This window comes from Aulonocara sp. 'chitande type north' Nkhata Bay, linkage group LG1, assembly GCF_057382095.1.
Source record: "Aulonocara sp. 'chitande type north' Nkhata Bay isolate Kocher_YH1m ecotype deep benthic linkage group LG1, A_spYH_male_GT1.1, whole genome shotgun sequence".
In the NCBI taxonomy this organism is placed as follows: domain Eukaryota; kingdom Metazoa; phylum Chordata; class Actinopteri; order Cichliformes; family Cichlidae; genus Aulonocara; species Aulonocara sp. 'chitande type north' Nkhata Bay.
This window is the reverse complement of record NC_141344.1, coordinates 27177367-27203530: the sequence shown is the minus strand read 5'-3', so window position 1 is coordinate 27203530 and position 26164 is coordinate 27177367. Positions and strand designations below refer to the sequence as shown.

Genomic DNA, 26164 nt, shown 5'->3' with positions numbered 1-26164 from the left:
CAATGTATTGATCCAAACCCGATGAAGGGCTGCCCCGTTTTCTGGTTTTGTTTCACAAATGCCTCCCCTAAGTTGGAGCCTTTATGTAACTGGCTTGTATTTGCTTGATCATGTAACATCTTGTGGGGGCTTAAAGAGAGACAAACAGATAGATCATCTGTAACTATGTTGAATACTGCCTAATCAAGAAAAAACACCCTTTATCATTAGGTTTGGCGATATTCTAAAAGTGCCTACAACTTTAATCATCTTTCACCTTTCAAAATAAATCCACAAATAAGACAAAATGAGAGGATTTAGGCAACTTTTCTTTAAAAAAAAATCATAAAATTTAAGCTATAATCCAAGTTATAGTAATTAATTAAAATGGTTAAGAATGTATAAAAGTTATTTTATTTTAATTTTTTTAAAGGTTTGTTTATTTCTTACACCATCAGCGGATAAGGCGCTAACAACATCATAAATAAAGTTCCCGCTACATCCCTGTCATGCCGTGGACCTAATGACAATGTCGCATTTAAAGTAATAACGGTCAATTACTGTATCCTTCCTTTACTACGGCCGCTGCACAAATAATAAGTTTTCTTTGTGTGGCAGTAGTGAGCTGACGTCAGGTCGGTTCCTTGAAGTGGAGCTGAATAAACCTTGAGAAGAGTCTCCTTCAATCTGCTGTTAGTAACTAACACACACACTCACACACCGAGACTCAATTACTGCCCAATTCCCTTCTTTATCATTCGTCCCCGACCTCTTTCATAACCAAAACCGACCAAGGAAAAAAAGAGGCGAGAAGAAGACCGAGCCGAAGTGTTAGTTGAACTAAAAAACCACGCTGGAAATAAGTAAAGTGTCGAAACTAAAAAAAGGTAAGTGTTTTATTTTCACTGACGCTGTTTTCGCCCCGTCACAGAACAGGCGATGAGCTGCGTACGGAGAGAGCTCGCTTGGCTTCGTTTCTAGTTTCTTGGCTTTTTTCAGCTCGTGTAAACTGCTTTATACATACTTTCCTGTTTTCTCGTTGCGGTGTAATTCATTCAGTCCGTGTGTCCCGTAGTCGTTAGCGATACGTTTGGTTAAAGTTTTTTCTCCTTTTTATGAAAAAAACGAAGTGTTTTTTTCCTCCTCTCCTTCTTCGGAGTGTTGACCTGATAGTGGAAATCGTCTTTTGTGTCCCTCTTTTCCCTTTTCTCTCTCGCACCGTTCACTCCGGCGGTCGCAATTTGATAGCGAAATTAAACTTTTTCGAAAGCTTCGTGGTTTTGTTTGTGTTGTTCTTTTTTTCTTTTAATTTATCAACCGTGAAAATGTACAGTTGTTGGCTGTTTTGGCTGCCTATTCAGTGTAGTGGATGTTGTAACCTAAAGGGGGGGGGGGGCAACTACGAGGCACTGGACTGCCGTTGGTCCTCGCTAGTCCGTCCGTTAAAAAGCCATCCAGTTTAACAGTCCCCCGACGCGAAAATAAAACAATTAGGCGACAAATACATAAATATCCCCCTTCAGTTTGGATTAACTTGTACGTATAATATTAATTTCTCTTTGTACAGCGGTTCAGAGTTTGAGCTTTTTTTCCCTGTCGTGTCGCTAGTCGTATTGCTGGCCAGCCTGCTGGGGAGCTGTTATCGCGGTCGCTTCCTCAAACCGAGAGGCGTGCAGGCAAGCTAGCAGCCGCTTGGCCGAGTTGTTGAAATTTATCCCTTTGTGTATATTACAATATCCTCCATTTTTTCTGCCCCTTCCAAAACAACAAGCCTCTCGCCATCTTGGTTATTTTAAATTCGTCCACCGCCCCCCCCCCACACCAAAGCACCCCCACCCCTCTCTCTCTCTCACACACACACATACAAACATCCAGGCTACTTTAAAAGGAAATGGACGTTTTTTTCCTCAAGTTTTACCAAAGTTTTAGACTTGGTAGAGGGGGAAAAAACGAGACGGGGGATCGCGTCCCGTGTGTGTTCTTTTATTTTCCTTTTTGAAAGGAAATTAAGGTGGCTGATAGAGTCGCAGACGATCATTTTAAGGCAGTTTTACTTCGATGTTTGGTGCTTTAAAAAAGCAAATACAAAGTGACGTGTGGTTACATGTCAGGATTCTCTTGTTTTGAGACGTAAGTGGAGAGGCTGGTGTTTTGAGACAGGCGTCGATAAACAGGCGCATTTGTGATGTTTTAAGATAATACTGTTGATAAATGTGAGATCGGCGTTTACTCGGTGCTGCCCAATGTTTGTCTTTGCAGCTAAACATGAATGAATGAATGAAGGAAGGAGGGGGGAAGGAAGAAAGAAAGGAAGGAAGGAATGATATAAGGGCAAATTACTTGGAATGATATTAAGGGAAGATTATTTTTAAAAAATATAATTTTCATTGGATTTTAATTGGATTTCAGTATAAAAAAGTGATTAGGTATGATTAGACTCACAAAAGTTATATAAATAGTATTATGTTAAAAAAACAGGTCCTTCCTTCTTCCTTCAGCTGTTGTGGTTTAGCTGAATAGATCTGTGAGCGATAAGTTTGCTAGATTGACAGGTTTAAGACGTGCACACTGGCACACATGCACCTCTAGCCTTCCTTTGGATTATCTCTTAGCTGAGCCATGATACTTGCTTGCAACAGTTTAGACTGAAGACTTTTAGCAGACTGGAAAATGGTGACCTTATTTATTTTGTGTCATCCATCTCACACAAAAAATGTGTCCCTGCCCCTTACAGTTACAACTTGATCTCACTTTTCTTCCCCATGTCCTGTAAAGCAGTTTGAGAAAAAGGAGGGTGTTTAGGGTTGGAGGGTGTAGTGGAAGGAGGGGGACAAAGAAAACAAACTGAACAAATGCTTTGAAATGGAAAATCAGATCATTTCACCTCCCACCTCTTTTGTTTGCCCGTTTATTGCTGCAAAAGCTGGAGTGCAGAGGAGCAGATGTTTAGCCAAACATGAAGGCGCGGTGCCTCTGTCCTTATGGGGATGGCTCTCCCTCCTCTCACTGCTGATGCATCGACATGACAGCTGCTTGATTTCATGGAGCTGCTAAGAAGCCATTAGTGGTATCAGTGAATTGAAACGGAACAGTGTCTCCCAGTTTTCTATCACAACTCTCTTTTGTTGGCATCTTTTTTTTTGGTGCGGATTTGTTTGAATATATGTGTGAGTGTTTGTGCTCCCGTGTACGTATGCGCGTGTGTGTGTGTGCGCGCAAATGCTGCAGCTGAACATACAAACCGACAAGAAGTGGTAATATATTTGTGCAGCGTGTTTTCTCATAATTTGAGAGAGACTGAGCAAGAGCAAAAGTGAAAAAAGGGGAACAAATCTGTCAGAGTTTGTTTGCCATGTTGGTTTGAAATGAAAGCACACTGTGCTACCTCAAGCACACTCAAATCAGAGATGTCTCTCCTTGCCAGGCCAAGGGGAAGAAAAAAAAGTCAACTCGCGGCTGGAGTTTTATTCTTTCTCTGCTTCTCCCTCTCAAATTGGAACTGTTGTTTTTGAAGAGATAAAGGAGGACTTCTGCTTGACTTGAACATTCAGGAATTAAGGATAGACATAGTTAAGCCCTATTTGCATGTCTACCAAAGTCACAGCAAACGGTTGCTATTGACTAAGCTGATTAGGTGAAATTAGGTTCACGAGCTCTATGTCTGGGGGTGCTGAATCTGACAGAACTTGGACAGCTTTTGAGAAGACAATCCCATGTGCACACAAGGCTGAATTCTCTATAATCCCTTGCTATTGAATATGGGGGCTATCTATTTTTTTTCTCTTTTTTGAAGGAAACCCATCCTTGTGTTCTTTTACAGATGAAATGAAGTGCGATTTATTAGGTGTGCATGATAGGAATGATCAAGTCATTGGTATGAGGCAGCTCTTGCTTAAAACTTTAATATGAGATAAAAAAAAATACGTCCACTCTATTAGGGATGCTTCCATATATGGGCTGAACACTGAGCCAATCACAGCCTCGTTGACAGATATGAGCCTATCAGCAAATGAGATGACATTTACCAATGGCAGTGGCTGGTCTTTATCTGTTGGGTCACATCAGTGTCATGCTGGTTAATTGGACAAACAGTTCAGCAAGAGGGAGAAATAAAAACAAAATAACAACAAACGCGCACGCATAAACCAGGGTTTTCCTCAGTTACAGACTGTCATTTAAGTCTGACTGGTGTGAATACAGTAAAGGCAAAGGAACAAAAATCAAACACGACTATGAGATATGTTGATAATTTAAATGGTGCCTTATTACAACGGGCAATAATATAAATGGGTTATTGTTCATATCATGTATGCTTTTAGATTTTAGTTTAACGGCTTTCCTCCTAAATATGCTGAGCACTAACCTGTTTTGAATGAGAAAAGCTAACACACTATTTTGTTTGTGTTCCTAAAAACTTCTGTGATGAGTGAGTAGAGCTTAGATCTTGTTGTTTAACATGCATTTTGTGTGATTAGAGTAGAATTAACTTTATCACCATGGTGGGAAGCACTGGGACAAAGCGAATGAAATGCAGTGATAATTCAACCCGATGTGCAAAAACATAGTGTTATGTGCAGAATGTACAAGTGTATAAAATGAAAGTCTTACAACATGGGTGATGTTATAACTTACAGCATGTACAGTTTCTTAGTGTGTATATCAGGAGTGTATCGTGCAGCTTATGTCAGCTTAGGTTCACACCTTGTATATTTGAATATGCCTCCACATTCGTCCCATGCGACCACATGTGATCAGGTCTCACTTTAACACTGAACACGTACAGGGACTGAAATGTGTTGCCGTCTCTAATGTACTTCCCTTGAATAATGTGCTGGAATTAATAGAATAAGAAATGCTATACAGTCTAGCTCGATGATGTCTCTAATCTTCCGCTTTCCGACTGGCTGATTGACTCTTTGGCCCAATTGGAAATCAAAGCGTTTTCAATCTAAGAGAATCTATTTTGCCTGATATTGTTGGCGCCTGCTGTTGCACATTTTAATTGGCGCCCAAATGAATACCTGCTTCTGCTTACACCGAGGACATCAGTTAAATAGCTGGTCCTTCAGTGTGACCCAAGGTGCTCTTTTCCTGTGTGGCTCAGACCTTTACTTAGAGCAGTGCACTTCGTATTGGATCACTACAACATCTAGTAATGCCAGGCGTGAATAGGGTTTTAGTTGCAGATTTTGATTTTAACCTCAAATTCTTTTTCCTTGATGTCACTATCATTGGTGATTAACAAAGTAAATCCTTTAATGCAAAATATGAAAAGTGTCCCTGTCCCCTTGGCTGATTGTGCCATCCCAGAGCCTCGTTCACATATGAAGTATTTTGCTCTTTGCACGTTGTAAATGATGGTTGGTTGTAGGTGATGGCTGGGGGCTGGAGCCTTTCCCAGATGTCATAGACTGAAAGGCAGGGTACACCTTGGACAGGTCGGCGGTCTGTTGCAGGTCTAACACAGAATTTACCTCCCCGTTATATGTCAGTCAGCTGTTTCACTTGCAGTCGCTTGTAATGCTCGCCTCAAACTTGAGATAAGTTTAACTCAGGGCCCGCCCACTTTGCATCGCTAACGGTCTCTGAATTTCATTGACATTTCATGTTGCCACATCTCTGCCAGTCTCTTCCTGTTTGTACAGCCCTTTAGAAAAGTGGCGTTATGCTTCAAATCAAGACTTAAAATGAATCAAGCAGTGTTTTTTAGGGGTAATGCAGATCCTGACGATAAAAGAAAAAAGAAAAAAAGGGTTATTTGAAATTCTTGCGACTATTTCAATATTGTGCATTCGGTTACTGCGTCTCCCCTCACTGATTACATGATTTTACTCTGGGCTCATGCTTTGTAGTTTCTGTGTGACAAGATATGACAAAGTGGCTGATTTATGCATTCTTTAACCACAACAGCAGGAGGCTGAACTGATAATGAAAGACAAAAATAAACTTTCACATTACCATACACATGTATATTACTGAAATATTTACTAAGCTCTGTCTGAAGTGCTTCAGTCAGCCTAAATGTTTCAATGCATTGATGTCAGTAAGTTATATTTAGTCAGAGATTAATAAGATCTGCAAACAATCTATCGATAATAATGGCCATCTGGGAGCCCTGTCAAATCTCTGCATGTTAGCGCTGACACAGAGCTGTGAAATTTAAAGAGGAAGTAGAGATCTGCTCTGTGTTAACCAGATCCTTCAAGAACTAATGCAAGACACACTCCCAGTCGTCGGTCAGTCTTTTACTCGTGAATGTGCATGCACAAGCAAAAAAATAAAATAATGACAAATGAAATAATGCACCAAGAAACTGAGGACTTTAACAGATGTTTTTGAAGTAGACATTAATCCTGGAAAGACTAATGGTCCTTTGAGAAGAAGCAGCATTTTAGCAAAAGCCTTAAAAGCTTCCATGCATTAGATTAACAATGCGTCATATTGTTACAGATCAAATTGAAGCTTCTCTGTCCTCGTCTCGGTCTAGTGCTGTGAGCCGTGTGTTAGAGGCCCATGCAGGCAGATCACTTATTGATACGTGTCCACATGGCCTCGCAGGTTAATGTCCTCTCAGCTGGGAAGTTGGTGAGCTCTCAGTTGATCTACCTAACCTTATGTTACCTTGCTATTTTGGTAACACTGCCTGTTCTCTGAACGTCCCGATAGTCATCAGGATCCACAAATAATTGTCTAAAGTGCATGCTTGGTGACAGCAGCTTTTAAAGTGAGCCTCTTCTAATATTGTGCCTGTCCTTTTGCTGAGTTATCTGCATCCATCTGTACAGTGAGAAATGCAGCTACGTTTAAAAAAAAACCAGACTAATGAGATTGGGCATATGCCTTTCTGTTGTAGAAGCAAGTAAACAATCTCAACTCTTAATTAAGACTAAACAAATCAACACCCATTTTATTTTTTCTACATTTCTGTGTGGATTACATATGGTGGATTAATTACCGAACAATAAGCAGTGTAAAGTGCAAGTGGGTCACCCGGCGTTGACTTTCAGGAGACAGAAGACAGAGCGGCCAAATTTGGGAGGGAAAGGCGATAAGCTGCTTCTTTGCCGTTCGTCCCCTGGGCCTCTATTTATCATTCAATGTGAGAATTTCCTTGATGAAAGTCAAGGTTGTTTGTGCATGCTCTGTCTCGTTGGGATGCCTGTTTTTCCACCAGCAAGGTGAAAAGGTTGATTTTCCCCCTCCAAAGAGATGCCTTGTTTGGGAAGTCCAGGCTAGTTTCTTTTAATGAAGTCTCTAAAGGTCCTGATGATTTTTCCACTTCATGGCTGTTTTTGTTTTATACATTAGTGAGGATGCGAAAAATACAGATGTACTTTGTGTGTATCTCCGTGCCACACAGCGGCGAGCATGCAAGTCCTCATAATTGTGTGTCTGTGCTGCATGTGCTAAAGACGTAGCAAAGAAGGTTATCACTTTATGTGAGCTGAAAGCATCCATTTAAGGTGGCCTTTATAAAAAGCAAGAGTGGCAAGAAAGATGGCAGCATAATGAAAGCATTTATTTTCTTAAAAAGAAATCACATCAGTGTTTCTTGGCTTTGTGAAATAGATACATTCAGAGTCTCTTAACATTAGCTGAAGGAGGCTGGATTGGATTTTTCTGTCATTTTTCTCCCACCTTGTCCTCCCTGTCTCGCTTACCAACATTTTCTTGCGCAGGGACTTGATTATGGAATTGGCATTGAGGTCTGGAAAACCTGCTATTTAGTCTGATGTTTTCCACACCTTGACATCTGCAGCAGGGGGCCTATACTTACACATTTCTCTTGCATTCTCCCATGCTGGCTGTGCTTGGATGGGGAAGGATACTGGGAATGGGAAAAGAAATGGGAAGAATGTTTCGGATGTCGGAATTGGTTTCTCTATTGGTGTGCCTCCTGGGTCAGTGGGGTTTTTGATGATACTATAGAATAGCTTGTTGCAGGCAGGGGAGCTGTGAGCTTCGGTGGGTGTTAAGGCGCACGTACACAGGCACACGCACACACACTTGCTGTCACAACACAGGCATTTATGTATAGGGACAGCACACATATACACTAACGTGTACACACAAATGCATGAGATTGCGCCTCGACAGCCCCCCATTTATTGATCTTCTTCAGCATTTAAAATCTGGTCACTGCTGCCACAAAGGCTTTTTATTTTAGCTGCGCTGGCAAAGCGTGCTTGAAGCTAAGCCAGAATTTAAAATATTTAACTCCTACACAAACGCCATGAGAAATGACAAGGAGAGAGGAAAAACAAATAGAAAAGCAGTTTGGAGCTGTGCAGTAGCTATATGTGCATTTGTTGAGAACCGTGTTTTATGTAAAACACGCTGATAGGATCACCTCGCACTGAGTCGGCTGTGTAAGCGCTATAGTTTGGAGTAAAAATGTGCGCATACAGCACCTTTTCCTTCATAAAGTTTTTATGAATTGAGGGGGCTATCCTGTGTTTTTCTTCAGAAAACAAAATTGTGGAGAAGAAATGATCATCGACTCTAAATGTAACTTAACTCAGAACTGAACTGCAAGGCCTTACAGTGTTTGTAGTGCAAGCTGAAAATGCTGGCAGTCATTGGATTAGTCATTACTGGACCTGGAACAAGCGGCTGTTTTTAGCATTTTAAGGTTAAAAAGGGATACTCGTGAGCAGAGAGGCAACTCACCAATGGCTAATCTGCAAAAGCCCTTTAGCATGCATTCTTATAGCCCTGTTCTTTTCTTAAGGACAGCGTGTTTCTCTTTCTCTCGTCTCACTGCACACGACACCAGGTATTAAAGGCAATAATTTCCCCCTTTTCTTCTTCTTAGGAAATTGTGAGTGTTCAGTTAGTCCCAGGTGGCATAGAGGAAATGATCTGACTAGCTGCGTTCACACTACATTTTGAAATAATTTGTCTTGAAAAGGTCAAAGCACATATCAGTGATTTCGAAATGCTCTTACATTGTACTGAAAATCTATGTTGCATTAACATTACAAATCACAAAGGTTTCCTCATCCGGTTTAACCTGCTGCTGCTGTTTTTTTGGTTTGTTTTTTCCTTTCTTGTCCAGCTACGAAAGCCTAGCCCTGCTCAGTCTGTGGCATTGTCCCGCTTTCTTTTTCTCTGTGTCTCTGTCTGTCCTTCCCTCTCTCTGTCTCTCTCCCGCTCTTTGCTTGTGCGCTCTCTTTCTGAACGATGACACTGAGAGACAGCTGTAACGTGAGACGCCTCTCGATCCTGGCAGGGGCTTCGAAAAGCTGAGGCAGAAGGGAGGGAGAGGGCCTTTATCTGAGACTGGGGGCGCTGACCTCCCTCATTCCCCTTCTTTTTCTCTCCTCCTTTTCTCTCCCCGTCTCTGCGTCTGCTGGCATACTCCATCCTCCCCCCACCAACAGAAGCCGAGACTGCACTAAAAAAAAAGCGTAATGAGAAAACATTTTCTGCCCATAGCAAAAAAAAAAAAACCTGATGAATGAAATGATGTGTGTTGTTCCTGTTTACACCATTTAAAGCTGTGTGTTGCTTTTTAAATTGCTAGCATCCCTCCATCTTTAGTCCACACTGGATGAAACTTAAATTGTGTTGTCAAGTGTTTACAGAATGTATGGAGTAATATTTGAGTGACTTATGTTTGTGATCTGTGTGTGGACTCGTTTTGTGCATGTGTTTGTGTGTGTGTGTGCACGTGTGTGCGTGTGCGTAGATGGAAACATCCACACATCCCCTGGACTCTAGGCTATGGCTGCTAAATCCTCTGTGAGAGCTCCCGTGTGTAATCCAAACATTTAGAGCTAATTTAAGCATGCAGGCAGGAGCAGCATCCTTTAGGAAACAACAGCTCTCTCTCTTTCTCTCTTCATCCACCACTGTGTGTGTGTGTGTGTGTGTGTGTGCTGCGCAGGTGTTTGTGTGCGAGTGTCTTGTTGTCGCTGGAGGGAAATGAAAGCACTCAATCACTCACCTGTCAGAGTACTTCAAAATCTGTCCATAACACACAAGTACACACAACCACACACAGCCACACATGCATGCATGGACAAACATGAACACACATGTGCATACACACTTACCCCTGAGGGTTTGACAGCACTGGCCCTTTATTGACTCCCTTGATCAAGGAGACAGCAGATCCATTTAATAGAAGCTACACGCACACACACACGAGCGCACGCACACACACACAGGCACGGAAATCAAAGTGGATTCACATCTGCTCTCCACACAGCTCCACTGTATCTTCCTCTGGTAGTCATTTAAAACTGCGGCTTTATCGGCTGTTGAATTAAATTTTAAAAGCCACTACTAATAGATGTCATAATGTTTTTCCATTGCCGGTTTCTCTTGTCATAGTTGCATTGCCGTTGCAGAAAAACAGCTCTGATTTGCCTCTTTGCAGCATCTTGTGTTACAGCATGGAGTGCGAATGCAAGCCCAGTCAGGGTTATAGGCATGTTCTGTTGGCCGTGGCCCCTGTACTCCCCCAGTTGGCCATGTTTTGTGCTGAGTGTTTTGGAAGGCCAGTTAGCCAAGAGGGTGCTGGGAGGAGATGTGACAGCTGTGTTGGTCACGGCTACTCTGACCTTCACACGTCATCCTGATGGATCATCAAGGCTGTGGCGATACGCTAAACCTGTTGTGTAGGCCTGCGCTACCATGAGCATGCACCAGCATTCAGCTGCTTGCATTTTTGGTATCAAAGTGCAACTGAAGTCAGTACTCAGTAATGACAGATCCTGCAAAGAAAAGCAGGAAATGGAGGTGTACTGCTTAATGCAGCGAAGAGAAAAGTTATCATGGCAACACAAAAACATGCGCGCATACATGGCACTAAAAGGGCGAAGCATACAATCAAGACTGGAATTACACACGCACACACACATATATATATATATATATATATTCTAGCTCACACAAATGGATTGCACTAATGTTCAGAGCTTTTCATTGGTCTCAAAGGGCTTTACTCCAGTGTGTGGTGTAACCCGTTCCCTCGAGATGGCACTTGCTCCATCAAGTCAAGGAAGAAACCATTTAGGGGAATGATAAACACACACGTATATTCACACATACACGCAGCACTGGGAGGCTGGAGGGATTTGAATTGCACTTAGGCAAACGTTTCTCACATAAGTTCTTTATTCCTCGTCTCGTTCCCATCTTTCCCCTGAACGTACACTTGCTCACATACAAAAGTACTTGCGCAGAGATTCCATTTTGTCAGCTTTCAGCCCCAGATCATGTAACGATAAAAGATGCTGCCCTGCAGTTAAACACTGCCAGTAAATCACAGGGCAAAGAAAGCTGGGAGAAGCACTTATTTTTAAGCAGCATGAGAGACCATACTGAGGGAGGGAGGGGGGGCAGATAGGGTAAGACAGAGAGAGAGAGAGGGAGAGAGGAAGAGAGAGCTTCTTTGTGCACTGTGTACTGGCATTGTGTGTGATGAAGAGATGAATCACTGCTATTTAGGGATTGGTTTCCTGCAACTGATTGTGTGACGACTCGGTGGCGGACAGACTGTCAAGACTTGCCTGTTTTGTTCTGGGGGCTTCAGGAAAATGTCTGCGGCCAAGTCTCACTAACTCACTCCCACAGGGCCCGGTGTGCCAGAGATCAGCAGAGACAACAGAGACAAACACCTCGCCAGTGTCGCTCGTCTAACAATGCATCAAATATTAAAAAGCAGGGGATTTTAGGCCAATCTCAATATGTATATTTTCAGAGTACACTTGTTTTCCGTGCTCAAATACCAGCAGCTTGTTCATAAATGAAGGCTCACGTGACTTTTTCTTTCTTTCTTTCTTTCTTTCTTTCTTTCTTTCTTTCTTTCTTTCTTTCTTTCTTTCTTTCTTTCTTTCTTTCTTTCTTTCTTTCTTTCTTTCTTTCTTTCTTTCTTTCTTTCTTTCTTTCTTTCTTTCTTTCTTTTGACCCCTCTATTTAACCCTGTGTGGATGCCTGAGAGCGGTTGTATGAATCTTAAAGTAAAGTCAACATCTGTTTGGCTGAGGCAACAGGGGTAGATTAGAGTAACCAAACAAGACAATTCAGGGAGACATCATAGCAGTTAGGTTGTACGCTGTCCATGTGCAAGCATGCCTGGAGTTTAAATGCTGGTAATTATTACTTTGGAGATAGTTCTTTGTGTGTGTATGTGTGTTTGGTTTTATTTGCCTTCACATTAATTAAATGGAAATGACTAAGCAATCATGGCTATTATTAAATTGACATTCGGATTGTTACTCAAAAAGTAATAAATTCACCGGCATAACTTAGGGCACCGATTTTGTTGGATTACTTGTATATATAGACATTCAACTATCTCGGTGTTACTCAGAAAGCACGGCTATGTGAATTCTGTCACACTAAATTAATGCTGAGGTGAACCTTTTTGCATTCGTGATGATTTGTATTTGTTCAACTGTGAATAGCGCTTTGAAGTTTTCACATCATGTTTCACTCAAACTTGTAGTTGATTAATGTTTTGCTTGGCATTGACTTTGGCTTCAACTGTTTTGTACTTTTTCTGCCTTCTTTCTTTTTGTCTTTCTGTTGTAGTAAAATCCATCTAAAGGGCTTGGGCAAGCAGTTTTATTTATGTCATATTGGACTTTATGAAGATTTTAATGTATATTTATTACACCCTTTCAATATTTTATATGCCAAATTAACTATTAGCTAATTGAAAAAGATGAATCCATAATTAATTAATTGTTTGCTGCAGACTTAATACAATGCCCTGACATAATTTATGAGGACATAGCAGCGGAACAAGGCTGCAGTCACAGGAAAAGAGTGTTTTGTAATGTTTGATGTAAAACTGGTAAGATCCTACCATAAAATGAGGTTAATAGACTAACAGCCTGATTCTCAGTGAGGCAAATGATGGCAGACAGCACTGGCTTTCTTATCCAGTGTAATTCACCTGCCTCGTGGCTGGCAAATCATTTTCTGTGGTGAAGTCCTGTGAGCAGAGATCCTTTAATCATCCACTAATAGGCCTTTATGAAAAAAGCTGAAGATGAATTCAGCCTACCTGGCTCTCTGTTATCATTATCACTGCGATGAGTTATCAAAGTATTTGTGTGTGCCTGTAGTTTGTGATGGTGTGTGTGTGTGTGTGTGTGTGTGTGTGTGTGTGTGTGTGTGTGTGTGTGTGTGTGTGTGTTTGTGTAAGAGAACAGATAATGAGGGGAACCATTACAGTTCGATCAGTTCGGTTATTACCAACACAGTCAGTCTAGGTGATTTCTGTTCAGTGATACATTGAGTTGTAATGACAGACATGCGTTGCACTGTGTACCACAGACTTTGGAAACACTTGAAGGCATCTGGACAGACAAAATGACTTACTTACTTGTAACATACTCCCTTTCTTTTTACCATTTGAGCAAGTGACGTTAACAGAAAAGACGGGAACTTTGTAGGAAAAAGGATAGCTTTAACTATTATTGTAATATCTGACCACATCCGTGCCGCTGAGGCATCCACCAGACTTGATTCAGTTGCTGTTGACCAGATGGATGTGTTTACTGACAACAAAACCTTGTTAGATAGCTACCCACACATGCTGTAACACTGCTTGTGTGTTGCCGTGTCTGGAAATGTCTGCTTCCCTGAGTCTGTGTGCATGTGTACAGGGAGCCGTGACATTTGTAGGTACTGCATTCTGATCCCACCTAACCTTGCTGACACCAGTTATAACTCATAATCGAAAGCTGTCCTTCAGCTGTTCTTTTTATTCAACACGAGGTTATATCAGCGTAAATGAAAGTTGTAAAAACTGCACTGTAGTGTGATATACAAAGCAGGGTGTTGTCTGTTATGGTGAGCTGCTCAGATTAAGCCCGGTCTGTAAGTGCACAGGAGGGCCTTAGAGACAATGCATGAGAGATGGGCGTGAGAACGCTGGTAAGGCTTGGTTCTCTGCAAGAACTGTCTTGTGTTTAGGGAAAATATCCTCACACTTGAAGCTCCAATGTCTAGATTCAGTTCTAACAAACAGGTTTTGCAAGAACGGGCTCAGGGAGAAAGAGACTTTTTGTGGGTGTGAATATCTTTCTGTTTGTGTGTGTGTGTGTGTGTGTGTGTGTGTGTAGCCACAGCTGTGTTTCAGACGTCACTGTATTTTTTTCCTTTGATGTGTCTGGAAAACCACAAATACTAAGCTGTGTAACTGTAACTTTGAAGTGCAAGTAGTTTTTAGGGCCTCCGCCAGCTTTCAGGTCGTGAAATGAAAGAAGAAGAGAAAAAAGCTTCATAGTACTATATCAAAATTGCCCGTTTTGAGAATGCTGCTCTTCTTATGAGTCAGATTGTTGTATTCGGCCCGAACCACAGTGATCTCTTGTTTCTGCTTTTCCCCAGGTGTTACAGCAGTGATGTCAAAGAGCTGAAGACACCTGTAACAGTAAGTGCATCTCTAAAATCTCTCACACTGCCCAAAATGCATGTTACAAAATAGTTGATGCGTGACTTTTGAAAATATACATTGTCACACACTTCTGCTTTTACAGTGGTTTTTAAAAAATAATTTCTTTTTTTTTTTATGGCGCAACAGAACAAACTTGCAGACTCCTCCAGTTTCAGGCCTAATTCGATTTTCATTCATTCAGCGAAAGAGGATGTTTTTTTTCTTCTCCCCCAATTAAATTTAACAAGAGCCCCTTGAAAAGCAGTTGTTATGATTACATTACAAATTCGGGGTTCATTCAGTGAATCAAGCAATTAATTAGATTTCTCCCATTCTAATCAGAATATTTGTATGAAACGTACGCGCCTAATAAACATCCTTTGAGTTTGCTATCTCTTCAGACCCAACACTGAATGTAAATGGGTGTTAACTGTGCCCGACAGTGCTTCTGGGTTAGGATCTTGGATTGGGTTTAGTTGTTTGTGTGTCTTTCTGCGTGTAGCATTAATCTTCTCCTTTTTGAGACCCTTTCTTTCTTCCTTCTCTGTTTTCTCGCTGTGTCTGTGTGTGAGAGCAAGCTGTACTCAGGGGCGCGGCTGCGTCCTCAAGGCTTCACTTCACACACACCAAGTGGTGTGCCAGTTTATTGTTCCACACACACAGACAATGACTTGCACTTTCTCTCCTGCCTGACTTGATGGCCTTGTGCCTGTGAGTGTGTCACCAGATCAAATTGGATCTTTTAAAAGAAGGTTTTTGCTGAATGCAGAGCTCAGTGAAATACTTGTTTCGCCCGTGACTGTCTTTTTAGCCTTGTGCGTTAGCAGACCCGATTCTATCAGGTCTAACCATTACTGCTTCATCTCTGGCTGTGAATGATACATTATATCCCCTGCAGGTTGGTGCGGGCTGCTTGTATCATTTGTGATAAGTATTGATGAGTCCTCTCTTGGGGAATCAATTTCTAGGGGTGGGTAGTGGTGGTGGGGTGTGTGTGTGTGTGTGGGGGGGGGGGGGGGGGGGGTAGCCTTCTAGCTCAACCCCCACAGCTGGCTGCTCCTAACTGGTGTCTTGGCTGCCTGACTCTTCCTGCAGCCCCATAGAGAACAAGCACAGCAGAGCACAGGGGAAAGATGGAGCTCATCCAAACAGCTATGGTGTAATTAGCTGACATTTGTTGCTTGGAAGACAAGAGGAGGAAAAAGGAAAGAGCTGCTCAACTCAAACACCCAAAGGAATATGCAAATGTTGAGGGTGAGAGAAAATGAAAGAAAGACAGAGAAATGTGTCTAATGGCACAGAGATATAATTATATTACATTCACGTACGCATGTGGGTGTGTAATTGTGTGTGTTATGAACCCATTGAACTTTATGTGAGTATTTATGTCAGTGTTTTGCCACTGCAAGGCACGAACCACTGGTCTACGGAAAGGACTACAAAATATGTTAGGATAAGAATGAGGCTTTCTCTGCTAAGAGACGATACCCTCGTCTGCTGTGTAGCGCTGTTATTTTTTAGAGCATGTCTTAAAGTATTCAGCCACATCAGCTAGGCATCACACAAGTGAGATGCACAGTACCCGAGTGAAGCAGCCATCCACAAACGGGCTGATTCTCCGGTTCCAGGAAGGTTGTGCGTGTGCATGTGTGCGCTCGCATGTCTGTTTGTGTGCGCGTGTTTAAGCGAGAGTGCCGTACTGCATGTAAACTATCTGTACTTAAGCCAAGGTGCTGTGCGAAGGAGCAGCAATGCTTACGCAGCCCCATCTGCTTGATCCAAGCTTGAAATGCAATGCTTTTTAATGACAAAATACTGAGTGGCTGGGAGCTGCGTGTGTGTGTGTGTGTGTGTGTGTTATGTGAGTGTGAAATAGAGAGGAATAAAGGGAGAGGGAGAAGGAGAGAGAAAAACATCTCGAAGGTCAGGAGCAGCGGGCGGCCGTAGGGGAGAGACACGTGAGACAGAGATAGTCTTGCGTCAGCCCCACAGCAGTCCGTTCTTTATATGTGTGTGTGTGTGTGTGTGTGTGTGTGTGTGTGTGTGTGTGTGTGTGTGTGTGTGTGTGTGTGTGTGTGTGTGTCCTGTGGGGCCAGCATTTCCATCCGCATCCCACTGTGTGTTACAACAGAGTAGCATGCCAGTGTTTCTATTCTGAGTGTCTCTGAAAAGATAGATAGATAGATAGATAGATAGATAGATAGATAGATAGATAGATAGATAGAAGGACAAATTACTGCTTGGAATTACTTCGAAGCAGTCAGTCACTGAGCTATAGATAATTTTTTACATGACTCTTGTGGCAGTGGAAGGGGAAATTACACCTTCTAGCCTGAGGGGAAAGAATTTGTGTGTCTCGTTGCCTGTCACAAAACCTGAATAGGGTTTCATCAATCCTAGCAACTACTATCATTTTTCAGCTCTTATTCATGAGCCCTCTTTGTTTCTCACAGTGTCTTTTTTCCCAGTGCCCTTTAAACTGGTGCTCTGTTAGATTGGGGAAGTGTTAGAGATAACTCCTAAACATTTAGTACTTTGTACTTGCCTCGAAGCTAAGATTGTTAAAAAGCTACTGTGTGATTGTCCTCGGGATAGGGAGCAGAGTAGATTCAGCAGACACACTCTAGCATTACTTTGGGCTTAGCCATCCATGTCTTTGTGTCGCTTTCACTCAAACTCATGCTTTCTACACACACACACGCACATGAGGAAACACACTGGCTGTTCCCCTTCTGCCTCTCTTGGCCCGCATGATCTCGACAGGGCTCAGTCCTGTAGCCAGACTTTTGATTCACCCCCACTGCCAAACAGCCTCTGCTCTTCTTGTCCCCATGAAGGGCTGCAGCGTGGGGTGAGGCTGCTCTTTTACAGACACTTGTGCCATGAATCACTGCTTGCACCCAGGGAGCCTCAGTCCACTCAGGGGCTGCCTGCCCGGACCATAATGTGCGTGGTCATGAGGGGGCCATTTTGAATGGAGGCCAGACAAAACAGGAGCTAAAGAACCCAAGCTGTGAGCTTTCCTAGAGAGGGCAACAACAGGAGTGTGTGTGTATGTCTCTGTGTTGTATTTGTTGTAGTACGGGCTTGATGTTGGCTATACAATGCTGAGTTCTGGGTGTCATAATGCAACATAATTGTATACCAGTAATTTATGAAACATTAGGAGTAGACCTTTAAACCCCATGCATCACAAACCTTTTAGCCGCATACAAACGGGATTGCAATTTGAGCTCCTTGGACGCAGCTCTAATGCCTGTTTCACTGTTAGGTTTGAAAACAAGTGATGATCCATCCTTTGCCATCTCTTGCACTTACTTACCAACCTACCAATCACATTACCCTCACCCTGAGTAGAAAATGGTATCTAAGACATTTTTGCAAAGTTGTCGACGTCATCTTAGAGCATTTGGCCCTTTCATCAGCCTAACCCAGATGTTGTCTTTTTTTCTGTGGGTCACATGGTTCACCAGATTTAAAGGTTTTAAAGCCAATTATGTTCTAAATTTGATGTTTGTTTGTCCTTGATTGTTCTGATTTTGTGTTTTGTTTTGCTTTAATTTTGGAAGCTTAGCCAAATGGGTTAATATGACTATTAGTAATTGGTTATCATTAGCAGAGTTGTTATTATAAAAAGCCATCATTATTGTCTGTACTTAGTCTGTGCATGCATGCGCTGTTAGAAAATGCAGGGTTACTGTCTTATGGAGATAATTAAGCAGACCCCCCCACACCCCCCACCAAGTCAAACACACACACACACACACACACACACACACACACACACACACACACACACACACACACACACACACACAGAGTTTCCTCATCTCTTTCTCTTACATACACACATAAACATCCACAGTGCCTTGCATTGACTTCCATTCTTTTCCTGGAGAGTAATTCCAAGCTTAGCTTTGCCTTACTCCCCTGTACTTTAACCTAACCTTAACTGGACAACATGTCATCACTTTAAAATTTAATGATTTACATTATGAGGACTTGCCTTTCTGTCCCCAATAAGGAAGACATGTCTGCACATTGTGGTTGTGAAAGGAGTGTTGGTGAGATCTGTACTCAAAAATGACATGGTGACCTAATGTTTATATTATGCAAGCATATATTAACCTTTATAGATAGATAGGACATGATAATTTTGTTGAAAATCTGATATCATGCCAGTCTTAGACACACACACACACACACACACACACACACACACACACACACACACACACACCAGCTGTTTCCCTTATGAAAGCTTTCAGGTTTATTGGGTCTATCTGCCGCATTTATGGCCAAACCACATGTCTTCAACTGTCTGTATTCCTTGGTCTGTGTTTCTGCTCAACCCCTTGTCTCTCAACATCCTCTCCCACTTCCTGCCCCCTTACTCTCTTCCCCAGGTCTTCTTTCCTCCTTCTCTACTTCAAACACCCACACACTAAACACAGTCCACTGCTATGGATGCGTTTTCTGCCTACGTTGTGTGCCTGTGGCTGGGAATAGTTTGTCCCTACTGGGCCTGTGCATCCCAGGGCCTGTTGTGCCAGGCCAGGTTGTAACCTGGATACAGCTGTAGTCAGGAGAAGCCATTAGCTGTGCCAGGAGGCCCCCAGCTCCCAGTGAGAGCTCATTACGGTTTCTGTGCAGTCACACTTCTCCTATGAAACACAGCAGTGTGCCTGGTGAAACTAGCCAGGACACTGAGCCTCAGGGAAACCATTATGGCTTGATTTGGAGTTCTGAGAGAAAGAAAGAGGAAGAGATAGAGGGAGAGGGTTTAGGTTTCATCGAAAGAGTAGAATGAATACTAAGAATGATATTAATCATTAAACATAGCCAGCTTTCCCTGTAGTTAACTGTGAGAGAGTGAGTGTCTATGATTATTGGATTTGATTTTCTCTTTGTTCAGTGGGTGTACATGTGTTTGTGCGTGCGTGTGCGTGTGCGCTCTGAGTCCCAGTTCAACCGTCTGGTCTGGTGTGCAGATGGTTGAGTTGAGGCCTGCTGAATGTGATACCCATTTTCTTTTCTCTGTCTCTTTATCTGTCTGTTTTTCCTTACTTTAGTTCTGTTTTGTTTTCCTTTCTATGCTACCTCTTTCTGCTAGGTTTCATTTACCAGTTAACATCCCTGACTGCCTCCACTCTTTCATCACTGCATCTGCTGAGGGCCATCTAGGGCAGAGGAGAGTTTTCCACCGCTCTATTTTCTCTCTCCCTGCTTCTTTATGCGCCTCTCAGGGCTCAGTGCGGCAGCTATATGCAGTGGCTTTGGAATGAAATGTCTCTTAACCGAGCCATGTGCCCCGGAGCTACGGTAATTGCAGGTGAAATTCAGCTTCCTCTTTAAAATGCCATCTCTCATTTCCAGTTACCGGCCCCCTTCGTATCTCTCTCTCTTTTCTCTGCCTCCCTCCCCTCCTGTCTCCCTCCCTCTCTCTCTCTCTCTCCCTCTGGCTGTCTTTCAGAGGCGTGTGAATCCCTCAGCCCCTGTCGCGTCTCTCTGCCCCAACAGACACTCCCACAATGCACAGCGCTGATGGTTGCACAGTGATATCAGCCATGCAGAGGAAAAGGGAGGGCCGCTGTCTTGACACATACACATTCAATATGTGCGTGTGTGTGTGTGTGTGTGTGTGTGTGTGTGTGTGTGTGAAGAGAGAGTGCCAAGATAATATGTGCATGACAAAAACTGAAAGTGTGTGTTTGTGAGTGAGAGACAATAAGCATATATATCTTTGGTTAGATGAGAGAAAAGGTAATGTGTGTTGTTGTGTGTTCAAGTGTGTGTACGTGCGTGTGTGTGTGTGTGTGTGTCTACAGCGTCAGCAAGGCGTGAGCTGTGTAGAGGTGACATCAAGGTGAACGCGGCGTGCAGAATGCTCTGCCGACTCGGGAGGCAGCAAATGGCTCTGTGGCAGATGGAGTCTTTGTCAGGGAAGAAAAATGGCAGCTCAAGAGCGTCAGAAAGACCCCCTTCACCCCCCCACCCCACACACACGCACACACACACACACTGTACATAGACACTAAATACTCTGTGTCCTTTTTGCACAGTTGGCCATACACAACAAAACATTCATAGATGCAATACAATCATACACACAAAACATATACACACAGACAAATGTTCATACACATACTGACACCCCCCCCAAACACACACACACACACACACACACACACACACACACACACACACACACACACACACACACACACACACACCCCTCCTCCTTCACAGTGAGCTAGGCTGGCGGGCGGTGACCTTCCCCTGCTCGGAGGGTTCCCTGGCTGTTTGATCAATTATCCCTCTCCCATTGTTTACCAGGAAGCAGGGGTAGAGAGGAGAGGAGAGAAGCCTCAAAATGGCCACTGTCAGGTGGAGGGATCCATTTCCCTGCCAGCGTGGGGGTGGGGGTTAGGGAGAGAGAGGGAGAGACAGAGGGACCATAGCCACGAAGCACGCTTAGAGGGAAGGGAGGAGCATGATCGCCTGGCAGTTGGGATGATATGACATTATACTAAAGATTCAGCTCTGACAGTGGTTAACATTTGTAATGCTGACATCATCCGTTAAGAGGTGATCGTCAGATCTCTCAACTTGGAGGAGACAGTCACTAGTTGTCTGTGTATGAATCCTAAAAACGAACATTTGTGCCAAAATCAGTGCTGTATACATTTCTAAATGAATTGTCATGATGTTCGTGCAGTGCTGCAATGACATGCACACACACATGTGTATGCTTAATGCCACAGTACTGCAGGTACACTTCCTATTTTTAGCGTGGAGAAGTGAAGGGGGTGTGGGGGGGGGGGGTACATACTCTAAAGGTCAGGTGGCAGAGAGAAAAAACCGACTGGGAACAAATGATGCACTAAGCGAATGACACTCTGAGGTCCTGCTTTAATATGTATGTATCGCAGGTTGATGGCTGATTTCATTAGCGCTTCTCATTGTTATGCATAGATTGTCCTCCTGCAGCAAAATGAATATTGTATTCACATGCGCGCGCACACACACACACACGCATATACGTGCACACACATACACACATAACAAGCTGCGATTTTCAGGGAATACTGTATGTTTGCATCTTGCACAAAAAGACTTGAAGAAAAGGGTGATGTTTCCACAGGCTGTTATCTGTGTTGGCTATAATTAAAACAATTTACAGAGCTGTCATTGTAACACAGGTTTCAGCGCTGCTGTGGACAATTGCTGTCAGGTAGTTGGTGTGATTATTTAGGGGTCCTTGCTGATGCACGCGAGAATTATTTCCAAAGCGGAAAAGAAAAGCTATCTTTGTTCAGATGACTTGAGCAAAATAAGTCATGTCATGTCTGTGGGTTCAGATTACGTCATTTCAGTTTACCTAAATCCTGTCTGTGTTTGTGTGTGTGTGTGTGTGTGTGTGTTTCGTGTATGTGTATGTATGTGTGTGTGTCTGGGAGAATAATATGTTTAGTTCCATCAATTAGTTTACTGTAAGCGTTTATGGGACTATATTATAATATTTGCACACAGAGAATACATGTGGTGAGTGTGTGAAAATGCCTGGCCACTTTTTTCTAATCCTCCAAGATGACTGTGTTTCAGAAGGGATTCCAATCCTTAGTGGGGCATGAGCAAATGCTCTGTGCTCGATATTAATAGCTATTGTGGGCAGAAAAAGGGAAAAAAAAAAAGCTTCTGCATTTTTCCATATGTTTTGTAAGGAAACAGTCCAGATGGATCATCTCTTGGTCTGGAGCTTTCGCTTTCTTCAACCCAGCTCAAATCCAAGTGGTGTTGGACGTGCCAGACACACACAAACACACACGCAAACACACCCCAGTGCTCACTCTCCTCCCGTCTGAAGTACAACAGGCTGTTACTGATTAACATGTCTAAACTCAGCCAGTTCAAAAAGCCACTGCAATTCTTCTTCCAGCTTGCCCTCATGGATGACGTGACAGTCTTTCTTCCCAACATACCTCACGTTCCCCGTAATCACCGAGATATGTTTGTCGCCTTTCTGTTTGTTGCCTGAGAAGCCATGTTGGCATGTCTTCTCACATTACACACTTGGTTTCATCCCCTTAACCCCGTAATTCCCAGCCTGCATGGGCCGCCTGACCTCTTGAGTCATGGATGTTAGACTCATCGGCATCGCAGGGGACAGAGTTGGGATTTATCCTGCCAAATAATTGTAAGCATGGTGGACAGGAGTAAACTTTTTTTTTAACTGGATATTTAAATACCTCCAGTGATACTCTTTGTGAATGAATTTTAACTCTCCTTGCATCGGTTTTTCAGTTCTGCACAAACGTAATTTAAAAGTCCCCCTTGAGAAAGCAAAGCACGCACACTCGCTTCTTCTTTCCTGAGTCGGCGCACGTCCGAACAACCGCACGTGTACACGTAGATGCATTTTGTAGTGTGACAGGATGCCACATAGTTGGCGTTTACCAGTAGGCTGGAATTTCAGGATAGCACGCAGAGAGATAAAGTCAAATTGTCGTTGGTTAACTCACTATTTCTGGGCCACAGAGCATAAAGGGTGTCTGTTTATGACACCCATGCATGCCATGTACGCATCACTTACATACGCCACTCTGCCTTTGCTAGTCAATTGATAATAAAAAAAGGAGTAACACGGCTGCTCCTAGACATAGGTGCCAGCACAGACAAAAGCCGCAGTCTTGTCTGTGAATGCATCTAAGTTTTCTTTTTTTGACACATCATTTCTGGAACCAGGAAGTATGCCACAATGACTGACAGGATGTAGGATGATATTGTGTAGGTGTTTAAATTGTGCTTTTAGAGGTCACAGTGCCCTTAAAATAGATTTTGAGCATATTATTCTGCGTTGCAACAAGTTAAAGGGCAGGCTTTGTAAGTGTTGATTCTTCATAACCCAGTGGTGCTATATTTACATGAAGAAATCATGAAATTCACTTAGTCAGCAGCGGAAAAACGAGCTTCCTCTCCAAAACCACCCACACCGCTTTCAGCCTTGTTGTGACTTGTTTGTCTGTCGTTGGAGGATTTTGACTTCTTCCAGAACAATTGCACTTAAACACCCTCAGTTCCAGAGAGGACGGGAGCTGGTTACACGGCGGCAAAGTAGCGCTAAAAAACACCAGCGGAGCCCGTGAGACAGAAACTTTGAATACACTCTTTCTCCCACCCTTGTTGTAGCCTCTTTCTGTATGCATGTCAGGTGCATGCATGCTATTGTTACTTTCATCACTGGTGTGTGTTGTCATGTGCAGCTGTTTGCTCTCCAGTTAGTGTAGTGTGCAGTGAGTTAGTGGAGTTACGGCTGTGTGGAGTTTCTCTTCACTCTGAGCTTCTCTCTGATTTATTCTTAACATCTGTCTTTGGCAGGTGTGTGGAACCACAAGGTCCTTTCTTCCTGAGCCTGTGATGTAGCTATCATTGCGGGCAGTGTGTGTCTGCGTGTGCGCACGCTTTTTGTGCAAAACAACAGAGAAGGCCTTCCTCCACCCCCTCCTTGGGATGAGTCATATTTGAGCTCTGTGTAATCTAAGCCCGTGTTTCATGTGTGTGAACAGACAGACCCTGAGCAGTGGTCTTGGTCCTGACTCCCTCTGGGGCACTGAGTGGGTGAGACACAGCTATCAACAACAGGCCCAGGCAGCTTCGGTTTCAGCCTCACTACACAAGGAATCTACTCGTCATGACACAAGCACAGATACACACACACACGCGCACAAAAAAAACAAGCAGACATTCATGTAGAGCCAACACTATTCTTTGCTCTCCTTAACTCCTCCTGAAATAATATCAGGTAACAAGACGGGGGCTGATGGCAAGCTTTGCGATTGGCTCAACTAAAAGGAAGTGTTAGGATCCAGAGGGTGGAGTTATGGGTCTAGTTTCACATGAAAAGACAGTTGAACACAGGTAACTGCGAGTGTCAGTGTGAGTGTGTGCAAGTGCATATGAGTGTGTGTGCGTATGTCATGTGTAGATCCACCTGGGGGAGTGCAATTGCAGCGCAGTAATGTCAAAGCTGGGTTTGACACAGTCGACAATGGAGACTCAAATATTTTGGCTTTTTATATGAAATCACACAGGGGAAGTGTGGTGATACAGGAAATAGGGCCATGTCAAGGGGGGGAAAAAAGGAGCACTACTTGGTGGATATTCTGCACACCATTTCAAAGCACCCCATTGCTGGTGTGACTAACTCTTTTAAGGCACAGCTGGACTTTTAAAAGGGTCTTCAACATTTGCCCCCAGGAGGGAGGAAAATGTCCTGGATAGAGCCACAGAAAGGTGATACTGGAAAAATGAAGCTGTTTCCCATTATGATACTGCTTTTGTTATATAAGTGTCATGTTTTATCACACTTTGAACTGCACTGAAAGGAAAGTGCTTTTTCCCCCTAATTCATGTGAAATGTTTAATGAAATTTAGTACAAATTTTGCTTGGGTGTAGAAAAAAATAGAGGTTTTTGGCACATGATGTCCCAATTTTGCCATTTGATAACACTGGAAGGGTATAGGCAGGGTCACATTTACAAGAACACAAGGATTGGATGATAGCACTTGTCAAATGTCATGCCTTGATTCTTTTTTCTTTTTTGCCATGACCATTTATTCCAAACTGCATGGCATCAGATGTCACAATAACAGCACAGAAAGACAGAACAAACCATGTCAGAGTAACATTATGCATGCCTCGAGGCAAACTGTGGTGACCACAGTGTTGTACAGTTCTGGTCTTAATCTCAGCTCACTGAACTGTGAATTTCCTTGAGTTGTCTCATTTTAAGCCAGCTCAGATGCAGAAACAAAGAGGTCTTATAATAGTATGGTCTTGTTTTCGTGTCAGTTTCTTGCTATCTTTTGTTGAACATGTACCTTTTACAGTTTCTTGAAGGTCACACTAAGTTTCTTTGTTTTTTTTTTTTGATGTGGTTAAAAGAAAGAAAAGAAAAAGGACGATATCTTTTATTTTGAATTTGGAACAAGTGAAAATTGTTTTTCGTTGGTCACATGCTTGCCAGCTGCGTGCATTTTGGCAAGTTACATAGCAACTTGAATTATTTTTCTCAACAGTCATAAAAACAGAAAACACATACTTTTTTCACCAACATATCTTATTGTTGCAATTACAGGCACGTGTGAAAATAAACAACATTTGGTTAGTCTTGATGCCCGTTTATGGCCAAGATGCGTTCCAAGTGTGCACAACGTCTCTGATTTAATCCTGGCTCAGGTCCTTTGTTCCATCTAACCCCCCTCCAATATGTTTGGGCGTTATAGTCTAAAAAAAAAACCTCTTGTCTTTACAAACCGCTCTCATTATTGGGGGCAGCAGACAACATTACAAGTCTTTATGACACTACAGCCAGCAGTAAGCATAGTGACTATTTGCTGCCTGGTCCTCATTAAAATATATTTAGATTGCTGTTTATGTTATCATGACCTCGCCTAATCACATAGCGTGTTGTTGTTACAGTATAGTAGTGGGTTTTTTTGTTCTCTTATAACATCTTTTCATATCATCGTTAACACTCGTGTAATAATGTGTTAGCACCACCAAGGGTTTTTTTTTTTATCTCCACAGATATCCCATGTTGTATAATTTGTAGTTTTCACTTTTTTGAAGGTGAAAATTACATTCTTCTTTCTTCTAAAACAGAAATTTAGCAAGATATTCATATCTTTGTACTTATCCATATGTTTATATTTTACAGCACATCAGAGCCAAACCATTTCAGCGTTGTCTCACATCACAATATTTGATCCATCACTCATATAAAC

At 42.7% G+C, this 26164-nt stretch overlaps 1 protein-coding gene across 14 annotated transcripts in view; it reads left to right on the top strand.

Moving 5' to 3' along the window:
* The first annotated feature begins 622 nt into the window (after positions 1-622).
* baz2ba (bromodomain adjacent to zinc finger domain, 2Ba) overlaps positions 623-26164 on the top strand; it is a 68460-nt gene continuing 42918 nt past the window's right edge. For 8 of the 14 annotated variants that reach the window (XM_086290704.1, XM_086290738.1, XM_086290674.1 and 5 more), the window contains exons 1-2: positions 624-866; positions 14332-14374. The gene's annotated coding sequence lies outside the window, so the exon portion shown is untranslated. Of the gene's footprint in view, positions 867-14331; positions 14375-26164 lie in introns of all 14 variants that reach the window. The other 6 variants (XM_086290724.1, XM_086290731.1, XM_086290709.1 and 3 more) reach the window with 2 other exon arrangements.